The sequence below is a fragment of the Trichosurus vulpecula genome, chromosome 3 (assembly GCF_011100635.1).
Source record: "Trichosurus vulpecula isolate mTriVul1 chromosome 3, mTriVul1.pri, whole genome shotgun sequence".
NCBI classification, from domain to species: Eukaryota; Metazoa; Chordata; class Mammalia; order Diprotodontia; family Phalangeridae; genus Trichosurus; species Trichosurus vulpecula.
The window spans coordinates 337,320,599-337,338,778 of record NC_050575.1 but is presented as its reverse complement, the minus strand read 5'-3'; positions in this window follow the sequence as shown (position 1 = coordinate 337,338,778).

Genomic DNA, 18,180 nt, shown 5'->3' with positions numbered 1-18,180 from the left:
AGTACATATAACTCACATTGATAAAAGCTCTTCAAGGGATATTGAATAATTTTTAAGAACATGAAAGGGCCCTGAGGCCTTTAATTTCCAAAACAATGAACCAGATAATTTGTAATGTCCCTTTCCACTTAATTATTCTGTGATTCTAAACAATTAAAGTAATTCCAGTAAGATTTTTTGTTGAAAGGAAAAGGCCTCCATAATTTCAATGGTATCATCCCTTTCTGAGAGTGTTTTGTGAAACCAGTGTCTAATTGTTTCAACAAGCAGCAATTCTGTTTATGCGTATTCAAGTGAACTTTTTCTCCCCAAGATGTCTACTACAGAAGTTTATTTATCAGCCATCCACAATGTACTTTGTTCCTGTATATCTTTCAATTAGGAAAGATGCCTGACTGCTATTTTGTCCAATTAATATTTATAGTCCAAAATGTCCATTTCTTTCAGATAGAGGGCACAGCATCTGTTTTATACTTTGATTCATGTCTCTGCCCATTCAGCTTTGAAATATTGGCCAGCCTAGCCATGGAGAGGGAAAAGTTCAGCAAAAGTCCTGAGATTTTCTGTTGGGAAAATATAATAAATAAAGCCTAGGAAGAGAAGCAATGGTAGGGCATCCAGCCATGTGCCAGTTATCTATGAATAGCTTTTGAGATCTGAAGCATATCTTCTCTCCCTGAAGGTATTATAAAGTAATTTAGTTGCTGTAAACAAAGACATTAATAATCATTAATAAATATTTATGACAGCAATTCTGTGGAAAATGTCAGGTAAAATATTTGTTAAGAGGTAAAAACTTCCATCAAGTTGCAAACGTTGGGAAATTTTACCTTAGGAAAAGGGGATTTGTAGACTTGGGAAAGAAGTAAATTACATTACCACCACTAAGAGTCAATCTTTATGTACCATAAGCTAATCTATTTCTGACAGCATAGAGTGTGTCCTATAGGCAATTCCCTCCCACCCACCCTTAAATTTGTTTTTGATCTGCAAACTACGTAGTAGACCAGGGTTTATTGTTTTCCCTGGTTAGAATCTAGTCAAGGGCCTAGAAGCCAGGAAGTCAAAACCTAGGTCAGAGAGTCTCTGGATTACCATACTAAGAAACAAACCATAGATATTGACATTAGGAAGTCAGACAAGTGCTATGTAGATTCAGAAGCTGAGGTCTGGATAGTAGACTGTTAAGTATATTAAAATAATAGGAAAACAAAAGTGACCTTAATCCTGAGGGATGGTGCATTTATCCTTGAGACTATTTTATTACTGGAGGCAAGAACTGATGATTGGTGTGTATAGTTAGCTCTGTGTTCACAAGCCTTGTGTAGAACATTATTACATATGCATATATATGTATGTATCCATGTACATATATGCATAAATATGTGCATGTGTGTACTGTTATACACATGTTTGTGTATCTAGTATATAATGTGTATGTGCAGATGATTTACATAGTGTATATATGTGTTTTTATATATAATGTGTATACATAATATATAATGTTAAATATACATATACACACACACACACACATATATATAATACATACAACATTATTTCTGAAGGGATGGTTGACAAAATTGATAACTATGGACTTCCTTCAATTTATACTTAGTAGATTCAGAAATGGTTGAATGGATGACTGTAAGGAGTAATGATCATGGTTCAATATCAATTTCAAAATACTTCTCTAGTTGAATGACCCAGGGATACCTTGACTTTATTCTTCTGATTAACATTTTTATCAAAGACTTGAATACAGACAAAGATGGCTTCCCTATCAAAACTCCTCAAAATGAGGAAAGATAGCTAATATGTTAAATGATAATCATCCCAAAAGATCTTTAAAAAGCTCTTAATAGACTAGAATACTGAGCCACATCAAATAGGAATGCCTTTAATGGAGAAATATGCTAACAAATTTTATTTTTAAATCATCTTCACAATTTCAAGTTGAAGAGGCAAGGCTAGACAACTACTTATCTGATAAGATCTGAGGTCTAGTCCTTTAAGTGACTGAGTTTCCATTTAATCAAAGAAATCTAGGTGGGAGTCCTCTTCCAGGAAAAGGGAGGTGGCTCTCTGTAGCAGAACTAATTCCAAGACAGACCTAGAGTATAAGGAGAGGAGGTGATTCTTTACATAGAATGATCTCTGGTGCTTTGAGGAAACCCTATTTACTTTCATTTTCCCTTACCTTCCTCTGCCTTTGCCCTCCCCACCAAATCTATCCAACATGATTCCTTCCTAGGCAACAAAAACTGTGAAGGGAGAGTTAGTAACCCTTGCTGTGCCAGGAACCCCTTTGGCAGTCTAATAAAGCCTGCTGACTTCTCAGAATAATATACTAAAATGCACAAAATAAAATATATAGGATTTCAAAGCTGACTAATTATACTGAAACCCAGTTAACAAAATATTAAAAATAAAGCTCATGGACCCCAGGATTAGAAACCTGGTTTTAAAGATATGGCTTTCAGTGCAAGTACCCCTGAGAAAGTGAACAAATGGACCTAAATTCACAGAATGTATAGGATTGTAAATGTAAAGGACTGATATTAAATTCTTCCTACAGAGCAGATTTAATGTGGAAGGAGAGGGGAAGGAAGAGTGCAAAGACCCTGATAATGACACTTGTAAAAGTAAGGTGGGGCAGAGGGCACAATGGATTTTGAAAAATAAAAGTTGAGGAAAAAGGACAAGGACACCAAGAAAACAGCATATTTTATATTTTTGCTGAGGACTAGACCTGAGTCAATTATATACCCACCTGCCTTCCATTTGGGTAAACATAGGACCATGGGATTATAGATGTTAGAATCATAGAACTAGAGCTGGTAGGGTTAACATAGGCCTTCTAAGGCAATCTCTTTGTCTCACAATTGAGGAAACAATTGAGGTCCAAGGAAATTAAATACTTTGCCCCACATCACGTAGGCAGAGTTAGCAGTGGGATTTGAATTCAGGTCCTCTTTTTTTCCCCATTATACCATGCTGCATGAAAAGGCAGGTGTTCTCACCTTCCAATGACAATCAATGACAATGGTTCCAAAAAACCAATGACAATCAAAAAGCATGTGGGGGCTGCAGCTAGGTGGCACAGTGAGTAGAGCACCAGCTCTGAAGTCAGAAGGACCTGAGTTCAAATCGAACCTCAGACACTTGACACATTCACTAGATGTGTGACCTTGGGCAAGTCACTTAACCCCAATTGCCCTGCCTTCCCCTTTCCAAAAATCAAAAAAAAAAAAAATTAAAAAAAAACATGTGGGGAGGACCTTCTCTTTAGCGACTCTCCTTACTAATAAATCTCATAGCTTTCAACTTAAGCTGCAGATTATCACTTGAATATGTAGACCTGCAAGGGCATTTACATACCAACTTACACACTTACACTTACATTCCACTTAGAGATTTGACTCCAGCTGATTCTATGATCTTATGCTGTCAACACATCATATCAAACAACCTCTCATCATAAAGGTTCCTCTATCAATCTCACCTCCTTTTATTCAAGTTTCTTGTCCATCTTATTTCCTTCCAAACTATAGTACCTGTGTTTCTCCTGTTATAAGGAAAAAACTTTGTAAAATTTAGGCACTACACGAATGTGGGTTATTATTCCACATTCCTTCTCCCTGATTGTTTTCCCTAAAACCTAAAGAGATGTGAGATGTGCAAATTAAGAGACATCTCCTTTCCAAATGTTCATATGAACTATCTGTGCTTGACCTGTGGTAGAACCTTCTGATCAGCCATAGTTGGACACATTGTACCTTGACCTCAACATAGTGAAGTCATTTTTGTCTTTGAGCATGAAGCACAACAACCAACAAAACTTTCCCTCAAGGACAAGCCATCCATCTACTTTCATGCCTCCAGACTTATAGGGCCAGGAGAAAGGTATGCCATTCTCCTTGCTCATTGATACTACTTCCAGACTCTTCCTCTAACATAGTAACTCCACCACTTTTCCTTCTTCAAAATTCATGTATTTTCCTTTTTGTAACTCTCTCTCTCTCGCTCTCTCTGTCTCTCTCTCTCTCTCTCTCTCTCTCTCTCTCTGTCTCTCTGTCTCTCTCTCTCTCTCTCTCTCTCTCTCTCTCTCTCTCTCTCTCTCTCTCACCTCGTGGTTGTCATCCAACATCCAGGTCACTATCCTAACTTCCTCAACCATTCCAGCCCTTGGCACATGTTTTCTTTTTTTCTATATTTTGACTACCATCATTCATATCAACTTATATATTCATACTGATGAATGAACAGATGAACAATTCCTTGGTACCTTTTACTCCAGTGACCATAGGGTCACCCCATTTCACTTACACATTAAAATACAGCAAAACTATAGCTTTCACCATCTAATGATAATGCATCACCTTCAAAATTCAGGATTTCAAAATTCTATTCTTTGTGTACCACTCATTCCTTCTACCTCTCAGCCCCTCATTTATATTAAATATACTCTTCATTTACTTCACGTCTTCTGATCCTTTGACCTCTCACCATTCTCCTCATCCACAATCCTCCATTCTGAATTAAATTGATAAAACACTGGACTTGGAGTTAGGAAGACTGGAATCTGATAATACCTTAGACAGTTACCAGGTTTGTGATCCTGAGCTAACTACTTAACCTCTAGGTGTCTCAGTCTCCTTATATATAAAATGAGGTTACTAATTGCACCTATTTCAGTGAGGATCAAATTAGACTAAATGGAATAATGAACATGTTTTGAACATTTAAATCACATTAAATCTAGTATTTTTGGTATTATTATTTATATCTAATGTTAATGATTGAATAGCTACTAACCCAGAATATTTGCTTAAACCTCTGGATCTTCTCCCATTATCAACATATAAATTTACAAGCCTTGAAAAGGCCTACAAGTTAGAGAGCAGAGTATAGGCAGTAAACCAGTTGAACTCTTTTAACATTCCCTTCAAAAACAATTTTAAAATAACTCCTCAAATAAAATTTTGGAGTGACAGAGCCAAGAAAATGTCATAGCAAGATATTTTTTCCAGTTTTAGGAGGTCAGCAGGAGAGGTATGTGACAGCAGGGTGATAGCTGGTCCAGAGTGCAGCAGGACCCCTAGCAGTGGCCCTTGAAGGTGATAATAGTAGTGGTGGCAGCAGCAACAGCAGCAGCAGCAGCAGCAGCAGGTTTGGGACCCCTCAGCTCAGAAATAGTAAGTGGAGTAGGGCAACTGCTCAGAAAGAAATTTCTGGGGACCCTTTGCTGGCACTGGTTGCAGTTGGCACTGACTGATAACTCCCTTGTCCATAAATAGCTCTGGGTCACCGTTTCAGGCAATAGAAAAGTACTAATGTGTGTGCCTGTCCAGAAGCAAGGGCCCTTCCTGGGTAAAGACCAGATAACAGATCACGAGAACAGCGATCACACCTCTTCCCAGATCACACCACTTTGGAAGCACTGAAAACTTGCAGATTCGTAGAACTAGCTTTAAAAATAGCAGCACAGAAAAATCCTGACACTTGAGATAGTGCTTCCCTACAGAGCCCAACATTAACATAAACTTCCAAGTCAAGAAATAGGTTGGAAAATGAGCAAGCAACAAGAAAAATAATAAAAATAACTTGACTAGCTACTACAGTGTAAGGGAAGACCAAGATATAAACTCAGAAGACAGCATTTTGAAAACAGTTTTAGACAAAGTTTCAAAGAAAATGCTAATTTGACAGAATCACAACAAAGAAATTCCTGGAAGAGTTAGTAAAAGAGAAGAGTGGTAGAGAAAAAATTGGGAAAAGAAATGAGAGTGAAGCAAAAAAAAATTATAGAAAGAAAATTAAGAGCTTCTTAAAAGAGGCACAAAAATATATTAAAGAAAACAACGCCTTAAAAATAGAAGTGGGTTTTGAACATCAAGTAAGAGGAGTAGAGGAAAAACTGGGAAGATAAATGAGAGAGATGCAAGAAAATCATGAAAACTGAATCAACACTTTGCTAAAGGAGATAAAAAAAAAACAGCAAAGAAAATGACACCTTAAAAAAACTGACTAGGCCAAATGGCAAAATAAGTCCAAAAAGCCAATGAGGAGAAGAATTCCTTAAAAAGCTCAGTTGGCCAAATGGAAAAGGAGGTCCAAAAGCTCACTGAAGAAAATAATAACTTAAAAATTAGAATGGAGCAAATGGAAGCTAAGAACTCTATAAGAAACCAAGAAATTATTTTTTAAAATGGAATGAAAAAAAAAGAAAACAATGTGAAATTTCTCATTGGAAAAACAAGTGCCCTGGAAAATAGATCCAGGAGAGATCATTTTAAAATTACTGGACTACCTGAAAGCCATGATTGAAAAAAGACCCTGGATATCATCCTTCAAGAAATTATCAAGGAAAACTGCCCTGATGTTCTGGAACCAAAGGGTAAAATAAAAATTGAAGGAGTCTACTGAGCATCTCCTGAAAGAGATACCAAAAAAGAAAACTCCTAGGAATATTATAGCTGAATTCCAGAGTTCCCAGGTCAAGGAGAAAATATTGTAAGCAGCCAGAAAGAAATAATCCAAGTAAATAACACGAGATTTAGCAGCTTCTTTATTAAGGGATTGGAGGGCTTGGAATATGATATTCTGGAGGTCAGCCCTGTGCCAAGTCCTGCTTTTTAATTCCTTTCTAAATGCCAAGAAAACTGTTGGGACTCCTCCCCATCCCAGTCACTGCTGACATTTCCTTCATTTAGATCTTACCTAGCATTTTGTTTGCATATGTCATTTGCACTTATGCATTATTTCATAATATGGAAATTTATGTGTGTCATCTCCCTCTACTAGACTGAAAGCTCTATGAGGGAGTTCTACTTTTTTATGACTTGTTTACTTTCTTCCAGTCCTTAGCAATGAATCAATAAGTGTTTATTAAGGGCCCAGGCATTTGGGTCAAGTCACATTCTGTTGCTCAATTTGATGAAGTCTATGGGGCTTTCTGTTAGGGAAAGAGGCTGAAGAGAAGCCTGCATGGAAGCTCCTTCCCAGGTGTTCTTTGGCTCCCACTGAGGTTTACTTCTGATTCTATTTTGTATATTGTGGTATTTTAGAAGGTGAGAATGACTGCCTTTTTATGCACCATGATATGGTGGAAAGAACAGTCAGAAAACTTAGATTCAAATCCAGATGGAAACGTCCAAAAAGCAATTAGTGATACAGGCTAGAATCTCAGTGGAAAGACTAAGACTGAATATATTGATTTGTGAGTTATTGGTCTAGAGATGATAACTAAACCCATGAAAGCAGTACAGCATACAATAGGAACTGATTTTTTTTCTCTTAATTAGTCATATTAAAGCCATAAGCAATGGGATAGTAGTTCCTCTGGGCAGTGAATACTGCTATAATGATCCAAAATTCTGTTTCTTGGAGAGTTAAGATGTTACACATAATTGATCATAGGTTATTAATTACAGATTGCATATAAAGGATATATCCACTCAGTTATTTTAAATCACAGGCTGGCTTCAATTTATCCTCTAGCATGCCTAAGGGCCATTTACCTCCACTATAAAGTCATGAGAACACTGAATGATAGATCTGGAACTGAAAAATAATTTTAGATGGTTGTCTCTCATTTGACAGATAAGGAAACTGAGGCCAAGAGAGATAAAGCATCTTGACAAAATAATAAGCTAGTAACTATGACATAGGTAGTAAGGTGGTAAGTCCTATATAGGCATTAGAAGCATAGCAGTGATTCAAACTCTTGTCCCTTGACCAGGTGGGACACTCCAAATCCTTTCCCTTTCCATTTCTCTATGCTAACTGCCTTTATATGTACCTGGGAAATACAAACTTAATTTTATACCAAGTAAAACATAATGAAATAAATAAATTTTCCCCAAATAATATATTTCAAAGCTCAATAAAATGATTTTTTTTAATTATTTTAATTATCTCTGCTAAATTAGCATCTAGCCTGCACCACATGGGATGCACAACCCTCTCCAGGGGCTCCTGAAATATATTAAAATGAAATTGAGAAATGTTTAACAAAATAAATAAAAATACAAGACAAATAATATTATATTTTAAAACTAAATCAAGATGTGGCCATCAAGGCCCCCATTTCTATTGAGTTTAACACCACTGATTTATTTCATTGGATTATTATATATGTCAATACCACCTTCTATTGACACATTGACTTTATACATGTTTGAAATGTTTTTGTAAATAATGCCTAGTCATGGGAACTAAATTAAAGTGTGTTACCATCTCCTATTTCAACCTGATTGAAATCATATCATATTCTGTGTTTTCATTTTGTCCAAATTGTAGTTTTGCACAGATCCCTTGTTTTCTGTTTATGTATTTGTTGCCTTTATAATGAGAATCTGCATTGAATCTAAAACCAACCTGTTATCTTTGACCTCAACTATGCAAAATACCATGGTTTACCTGGGTATATTCTATCAGTTACTTAAGCAGGAATTGGTATCTAAAGATAAAGTAATAGCAGTTCATATTTATAAGCAATTTTAGAGTTACACAACACTTCACTGACTTAATCTGATTCCTCACAACAATTATGTGTAGTAGGCAGTGTAAGTCAAATTTGCTTTAGGATTCCCTCCGTCAGATGAGGGAACTAGAACTAAAAGAGATAAATGACTTCTCTAGGATCATATGCCTACAAAAAGCCCAATCTAGGAAGAGAACCTGTGTCTCCTAAGTTCCTGAGCAGCCATTTCTACAGTATCTACTTTTATTCAACCCTCTTGGGCACCATTTTTATTAAAGGTTGGTCCCAATTAGTTTGGGCAAATAATAAATTCCAGATAGTAGTCACATAATTCATAACCAAAATATATTTCCACTGGGCAAGGACAAATTATCGTATTTCACATAATTCAATGATGAATAGTATAGAATTCATTTTTCATACCAATCAGGACTTGGTTCTCTAACCTCCCTTCCATTTTAAATCCTCCATAGGGTTTCTAGCCTGTTCAACACTCAGCCTCTTTGACTTTTCACTTATCTCTCTTAATGTTCCAGTATCCAGTATTTGCCTAGTTAGGTAGCATAACTGCTCCAGAGAAGAGTATGTCCAGTAGAAAGTCAACTTTAACTGCCCCCATACACACACTTTGTTAGGCCAGAATTCTTTAATAAATACTGATCAATTGTAACTAAAGGAAGCTATTTAAACTGTGACTAATGAAAAACTTCCTATCTCCTACATGTACCTTGTCAGAAAAAAATAAGAGTCATGAGCATTATTCTACATTTTAAAAAGAAATTGAAGCCATACTTCTAGCAAGATTAGTTAATGCTTAATAGAGACAGATAACCATAAACACAGTCATGGCAATCCTTTCATTTTCTGTCTATTTCTTTTCCTGTGAAACAGCCCTATTATACTTACACTTCAAGAAAATGAATTTGTTCCAACTCCCACTCTGAGGAAGGAACTGTAATAAAAACATGAGTTTAAAAAAGGATGAAAGAATTTTACTGCAAAAGAAGTATAAGAACCCATGGTATTACCTCTAAAAAAAAGAGGAGGAAACTAAGTATTTCTTATATCTCAGAAACATGGCACAATGTTCTATGAATTTAAATCTCTTTCATTCAATTCTCTTTCTTATAAAAAGATTAATATCCTTAGGATTCTAATGTAGAACAAAAAGAATGAAGATACCAAAATGGAAATAACCAATTTTAGAAACAAATTTTAATTATATTTTATGTGATGCCCTATATAAAATGAATACAAAGTACAAAATGATTGAAAAAAGAGACAAAAGGGAGTGAGAAAAGGAAGGAAGGAAGGAAGCAAGGAAGGAAGGAATCTAAACCTTGATGTATTTTCAAGATCTCTAAATATTCAGATATATTATTTCAAACACTATTTGTGCTATGCTTTTAAATCTAAAGGACTAAAAAAAGCCCAATATTCTCTGAAAACTTTTTGATTCCTTCCAGATCTTACTTCCCAAATTCAAATATTTATTTAATATATACCAGAGGCATATTAAAGATTCATCTCTTAGTCTTAGATAACCAGTAATTATTCCTGTCAGTGAGCAGTTTTTGTTCTACTGGTTATTTGTTTCTTAAGTGTGTTTAGATTATGCAAGGCAATGTCAGTTTAGTCAAATGAACACAATAGCAGACTAGGGATCAATATATCTACTTCTCCCCTTGTTTAGTCACTAAATCTCTGATAGACAACAAAATCATATTGTCTAATCATTGCATCCCATGGGGTCTTACCATTTGCCTTGTTGATATGCCTTCCAGACCCCTACACATTACCTTATCTATGCACCCTAAGGACCATGAGGCCTTGCCATCTGTCTTTGATGCTGTAATCCAAGGACCACTAGGCCTTCCCATTCACTCTACAGCTGAACCATCTATGTTTGTGTTATTTCCCCCACTTAGAATGTGAGCTCCTTAGAGAGGGTACTATCTAGATTTTATATTGTATTCCATGTATTTAGCACAATGCTTGGTGCACAGTAAATAGATTTTGTTGTTAAGTGGTTTTTTTATCCATTCATTCATCATTCTCTCATTCATTAATTTGTCCATTAGAAAATTCTATGTTCATAGTGTAAAAATGAACACATCATCAAAAATTCTAGCTGTACAGATCATTCTTCTTTTTGTAAGATTTCATTTATTTATTTACCCATTTTTTTCTGGGATGAGATGGAGAAATATAGATCTCAAATATAGAAATATAGAAGCTATTAAGCAAGCATTTAACAAAAGAGGTTTCCCTGACATTCAGAGATGTGGATGCTATAACAACATTTTTTAAAATTTCCTTTAAAAAAATAAAATCTAGTTAAATCTAGCATCTATTGCAGTTATGAATCTCTGACATTCAGAGACTTGGATGCTATAGCAACATTTTTTAAAATTTCTTTTAAAAAAATAAAATCTAGTTAAATCTAGCATCATTGCAGTTATGAATCTTCCAGTGAGAAAAATTATGATTTTTATAAATCTCTATCAGTTTTTGTAATATTGCTTCATTTCATCAGATGGTAACACTTTAATTCCCTGAAATTATTATCCCTTTGCCTTCAATTTGTTACACTCAAAAATAATGGCATTAAATTAAGGGATACTCCTAGCATTAATGTAAAGAAACAGGATGCCTAGGAAGTAAAATTTGGTACCCTAGACAATATTCAAAGTATTGTGTGGATAAAAAAGGTATCGCTCATGCTGATGTTTTTATTCTTCCTAATCATCCAGAAGACAGAAACTATATATATATATATATATATATATATATATATATATATATAGTTTCTGTCTTCTGGATGATATATATATGTGTGTGTGTGTGTGTGTGTGTGTGTGTGTGTGTGTGTGTGTTTCTGTATATGTATGGGTATATGTACACATATGCATATATACACATGTGTGTATCTATACATGTATCTATAAACATATGTGTATATACATATACACATATATTATTAAAATAGTATAGCAGTAATAGAATCTTTCCACTATAGACCAGGAACACACAGTCTCACAAATACACACTATCACTTAGAAGACTTGACATGTCAAGGAAGTGTTTGTAGAGGAGCATATATGCAGGGAACATGTATGACAGAGGCATTCATGTATAGAGGTAATACAGAGTTCAAATGAAGTAGGACAGAGAAAAACATCTATGATACCATTATTTTTATTGCTCTGGACCTTTCTCCTGGTTGTCTTGAATGGCACAAAATCTCTGCCAGGCATGAAGTCTCTCCCAGAAGGTCTTAAGTAATACCTGCTGAATAGTGGCCACTTAGACCCATGCTCACTGATGAGCCATGCACATTCTGGTTCTCTCTACTCACTGTTGGTTTCTTCCCTCCACTAGGATGAAAGTTACAGAGCTTTTTCCTTCTTCCTGTTTCTAGTTCATCTGGATTTCTCCTTTTAGGTATTGCCTTTTACCCATAAAAGGAAGAATGAGATATTCCGGTTCCCATTTAGTTAAAGCCCAAAATTTTGTTGCCTGGAGAAGGTCATCAGCATTGTACATCAGTTACATGATGGCATACTTGTATGGGTTCTGGATAATGGAAAATACTCTTGTGATTTCCTAGTCACCAATGGAGTGGAGCAGGGCTGTGTGCTAGCTCCCATGCTTTTCATCACAATATTTTCAGTGATGAGTTCAGCTGCTTTCAGTGAGGACAAAAATGGCATCAAGCCAAGACTAAAGGAGAGGGATAGTTGGTGAGCAACATTTTGTTTGCAGATGATTGTATACTCAATGCACCCTCTAAGGTTGAGACACAATAGAGTATGGATTGATTCTCTGCTATTTATGTTAATTTTGGCTTGACAATTAACATCAAGGAAACAGAGGTTCTCCACCAGCCAGCACATCATCCATACATGGAACCATCAGTTACAGCACATGGAGAATAAACTAATGAATAAAACTAGGAGCTGGGTTTGTGAAAAATAAAATAAAATGGATAAACCACTGGTAAATTTGAGTTTTAAGAAAGAAGAAAACCAAAGTACCATTATCAAAAATGAAAAGTATGAATTCCTCACCAATGAAGATGAAATTAAAGCAATTATTAAGAGTCATTTTGCCCAATTATATGCTATTAAACTGACAATCTAAGTGAAATGGATGAATATTTACAAAAAAAAATAACTGCCCAGATTACTCCAAGAGCAAATAAAATACTTAAATAACCCTCTTACAAAAAGAAACTGAACAAGCCAAAAATGATCTCTATAAGAAAAAAAATCCCTGGGAGTATATGAATTTACAAATGAATTTTACCAGATATATAAGGAACAATTAATCCCAATACTATATAAACTATTTGGGGGAAAAAGGTGAAGAAGGAATCCTGTCAAATTTCTTTTATGACACAAATATAGTTTTGATATCTAAACCAGGGAGAGCAAAAACAGAAAAAGAAAACTATAGATCAATTTCGTTAATGAATATCAATATAAAGATTTGAAATAAAATACTAGCAATGAAATTACAGCAATATATCACAAAAATCATAGACCATGACAAGATGGAATTTATACCAATAATACAGGGCTGGTTAAAATCAGGAAAACTATCAGTATAATTGACAATATCAATGACAAAAACAACAAAGATCATATGATTATATCAACCGATACATAAAAAGCTTTTGACAAAATACAACACTCGTTCCTATTAAAAATACCAGAAAACATGGGAATCATTGGATCCTTTCTTTAAATAATTAGTAGTATCTATTTTAAAACCAAGGGCAAGCATTATCTGTAACAAGGATAAACCTGAAGCCACTGACCAATATTATTATTCAATATTGTACCAGAAATGTTAGTTATGGTAATAAGACAAGAAAAAGAAATGTAAGAAATTAAAATAGGCTTTGAGGAAACAAAACTATCACTCTTTGCAGATTATTTGATGGTATGATGGTATACTCAGAGAAAACTAGAGAATCAGTGGAAAAACTAGTCAAAACAATTAACAATCTCATCGAAGTTGCAAGATATAAAATAAACCTACCTATATCATTAGCATTTGTATTCTATCAACAAACTTAGCAGTAAGAGATAGAAAGAGAAATTCCATTTAAAATAACTACAGACAATATAAAATGCTTGGGAATCTACCTGGCAAGACAAACTAAGGGATTATATGAATACAATTATAAAACACTTTTCACACAAATAAAGACAGATCTAAACAACTGGAAAAAATATTCTTTGATCCTGGCCAGGCTGAGCCAAAATAATGAAAATGACAATTCTACCTAAGTTAATTTATTTATTCAGTGCCACACTGATTAAAATGGCAATGAATTATCCTATAGAGCTAGAAAAAAATCACAACAAAATCATCTGGAAGAACAAAAGGTCAAGAATATAAAGGCAATTAGAAGTGGGGAAAAGTGAAGTAAGGTGGGCTAGCAGGCTCAGATTCCAAATCATATTACAAAAGGGTAATCATCAAAACAATCTCATACTGGCTAAGAAATAGAGTGATGAATCAGTGAAATAGATGAGGTACACAATATGTAGTGGTAAATGGCCACAGTAATTTAGGGTTTCATAATGCCAAAGTTCCAAGAAATTGGGGCAAGAACTTGCTGTTATTGGGAATCAAGATGGGCTCTTAGCTCTTATTCAACCAAGTGCCCTTGAAGAGTTTAGCCTTTGTTTCCTTGATTAGATTAGGAATCCTTGATGACCTCCTTGCCTCAAGGGAAAGCCTAGTTTACATGGTATTGGGTGACATGTTTGCAACATCAGAGGCTTTTAGACCACGTGGGTTTAAGTCGCATTTTTGTGACGATTTTAGGTCACGTGGGTGAGTTGCATGTGTGACTCACCTTTGACACTGAACAAGATATATAAACCCAGAGGTTGGCTTTCTATTTTGGAGCTCAGAGCCACAGAAGGAGTGGTGTGTGACTCTAGGTAAGCCATTGTTATGAGCTCCCCAGCTTTGAATAAAACCCAGATGTTGATGCTTCTCTGGTAACTGTATATTGTGATTTTTGTCAGACATAAATCTATCTGTTGATTTGTGTTTATTTGCTCTGTTTGTATTTGCTCTGAAGTGCAGGGTGCTGGCTTTTCCCCCTGAGCTGAGTGAATGATATTTGTAGGTCGGATTAAAGTAAGATTGTTAACCCCTTAACATTGCTTTCCTTAGCAAAGCAGGTCAAAAGAACCTGGGCTTGCAGCATTCTTGTTGTTGGGCTTATGTTGGTTTTTCACCCCCACAGTAGCAGCTAGCCAAATTGTTGAAACACTTGCCATTGATGAAAATTGCTGGGAAAGCTGTAAAACAGTCTTCCAGAAACTAGGCATGGACCAATACCTCACCATATATCAATATAAGGTCAAAATGGATAAATGATTTAGACAAATGGTTATGCTACAAATAAATTATGGGACATGGGAAAATGTACCTGTCAGAACTATGGACAAGAGAAGTGTTTATGACAAAATAAGAGATAGAGAGAATCACAAGAAGTAAAACCAATAATTCTGATTACATGAAACTAAAAAGCTTTTACACACAAAAAAAACTATTGCAGCCAAAATTAGAAGGAAAACAGGAAAATGGGAACAACAGGTTCTCTGATAAAGGCCTCGTTTCTCAAATATATAGGGTCTTAAGCCAACTTTATAAAAATAAGCAATATCCTCCAGTTGACAAATGGTCGAAAGCTAATGAACAGGCAGTTTTCAAAATAAAAAAATCAAAGCTATCAATCATCACATAAAAAATCCTGTAAAGCACTACTGATGAAAGAAATGCAAATTAAAACAACTCGAACCACCTCACACCTATCAGATTGGCTAACATGAGCAAAAAAAAAAAATGACAAATCCTAGAGGGGATAATGACAAATGCTATCCATCTCCAGAGAAAGAACTGATAAAGTCTGAATGCAGATCAAAACATTTTTTACTTTCTTTTTCTGTCTTTGTTTTCTTTCAAAACATAACTAAAACAGAAATATCCTTGCACGACTGCACATGTATAACCTATATATCAAATTGCTTGCCTTCTCAATGAGGAGAGATGAAAGGGAGGGAAAGAGAGAACTAGGAACTCAAAATTTAAGAAAAAGAATGTAAAAAAAATTGTTTTTACATGTAATTGGGTGAAATAAAATTTTGAAAATATTTTAGAAAAACAAAAAAATCAAAAATCACCCATACTGTCATAATACATCTGAGATCAATAAGTAGAAAAATAAAGTAAACTTGGAGAACTCAAGTCTATAGGATAGCCAATGTAGCAATGTAGAGTTGGAACAACAAAGCATCCCTCTTTTTAAGAACCCAAAGTTCCTGAATGATCAGTCTCCCTATTCAGAACGTCATACCTCCTCGGTGGCAGATGATAGATTTAATATGGTTGATATTCCACTGAGAACAAATGGGTAGAGGTAACTCAATAGGAAACTACATTTATAGGAAAACCTATGAATTTTGCTATTCCTTTGTTAGACAAAATTAAAGAAAATAATCTTTTTTAAGAATTAGTTCTTTGCTCTGTCTTAGTAGATTCGGTGGAGATGGATAGAAAGCAACAGGATACTGATAGCAATGTTGTAGAGTAGAAATAAATGCTGGACTTGTAGTCAAAAGGTCTGAGTTCAACCTTCAGTTCTTAGATTTACTAGCTCTAGGACAATGAAATGCCATAGCCTCTCTGAATTTCCATTTTAACACATATAAAATTTGAGATAATAACACATAGCCTTCCTAACTCACAAGACTGTCGTAAAGTCCCAATGAGATAATGGTTGTGAAAATATTTTGCTGACTGTAAAACTCTATAAATTCAGGGCTTTTTATTATCTAAGTCAAAAGCAGATATGCAGCATTCCTTGAAAATTATCGATGTTAAGTGGTTGGGCCTTTGTTTCAGAGATGAGCAAGGGGTTATTAAAAGCACTGAAAATTTTTCCAAAGATAATCCAGCTCATTCTCCTCCTCCTACTCACTTCTGGGCCCAATTCATTAATCATCTACAATATCTGTCCATTATCTACATGATGACAGAACAGTTCTATGGGTCATCCATCTAACTGTCTGAACAACAGACTTTATTCAATCACTTGGTTTTTCCTGTGTTGATTGTTAGCCTAAATTCTCTTGAGCAATGAAAGGTGTCATTTAAAAGATTTCATAGTGCTTGATGTAATCACTTAAATGTTATACCCCTCCCCCAAAAAGGGAATTGACTTGTAGAATCTCTTCATCTAAGTGAAGCCCTCTTTGTTTGAACTTGGCACTGGGCATCCTCAATGATGGTAGAAAACACCTTAGGCAGACATAGGTCACCTTGTTTGAAGTTTCAGTTCACATTAATAATAGGATGTCCTTGAACAATGTAACTTCTACTGTTATATTTTTCAAAGAATCTTTTTGTGTTTTTTTTTAAAGTTTTAATGATTTTTTAAAAATTTTCTATACTAGAGGTCATTTCCCAATATAACCACACCTACCATTAAAACCTTTCTTATCAAAGAAAAATACTTAAGCACAACCAGCCTAAAGATGATGACATGTGGCATCCTATCCAATGTCCCCTCTCCCTTGGCATTTCTATTAATAGTATAACCACCCTTCTAGTCATCCAAAGTCATAACCTCAGAGTCATTTTCTCTCAATACTTCTCTTTCCTTCATATTCTGTATCTATAATCATCAGCCATCTTGTTGACCCACATCCATGCCCTTCTTTCTACTCAGTCACTACCCTAGTTCATACCATCATGACCTTTCACTTGGGCTATTGAAACTGAAGCACCTGGGCTGTGCAGTAGTTACAATAATTACCTGAAATCAGGGCAGCCTCAGATGTGTACTATGTGACAGTGGGCAAGTCACTCAGCTTCTATCTTAGTTTCTTCATCTACAAAACAGGAATACCATAGCACAAACCTCTGCAGGAAATTGTGAGGAGCAAATGAGATCATATTTATAAAATGTTTGTAAACTTTAAAGTGTTATATAAATTTTAGTAATTATTGTTAATAAATAAGTAGTTATTTGTAATAAAAAAATAATAAATTCTTGATTCATTTCCCTTTCCTACATATTCTCCATACAGATGCCAAGTTAAAATTCCTAAAGTAGTGGTCTGATCACGTCACTCCTTCCCACAAGCTCCAGTAGTTCCTTGCCTCTAGGATAAAATATGAACTCCACAGTTTGGAATTCAATATCTTCACAATGTGACTCCACCCTACTTTCCTAAGTTTATTATGCTTCATTCTTCTTAATGCATTTTTTATAGACAAAACAGAAGAACTTTTCTTGCTGTCCCTTATTCATGGCATTCTATCTTCTGCCTTTGTGACTTTGAACAGGTTTCTTTTACCTAGAACTCATTCCCTCCTCACTTCTACTAGGACTTAGAAGCCCTAGCTCCTTCATGGCTCAGCTGAAGTGCTATGTGCTAAATAAGAATCCAACTAACAGCCCACCACATACCAGCAGATGGAACTCTTCAGGATTAATTTGTGCTTACTTTCTTTACTTTCTTTGCTCAGTCTCTTTCCTTCTCTCTCTGTCTCTCTGTCTCTCTCTCTCTCCACCCACATATATATGTGTATGTATATATAAATATATACACATATACACATACATATACATATATAATATATACACACTATATATATAC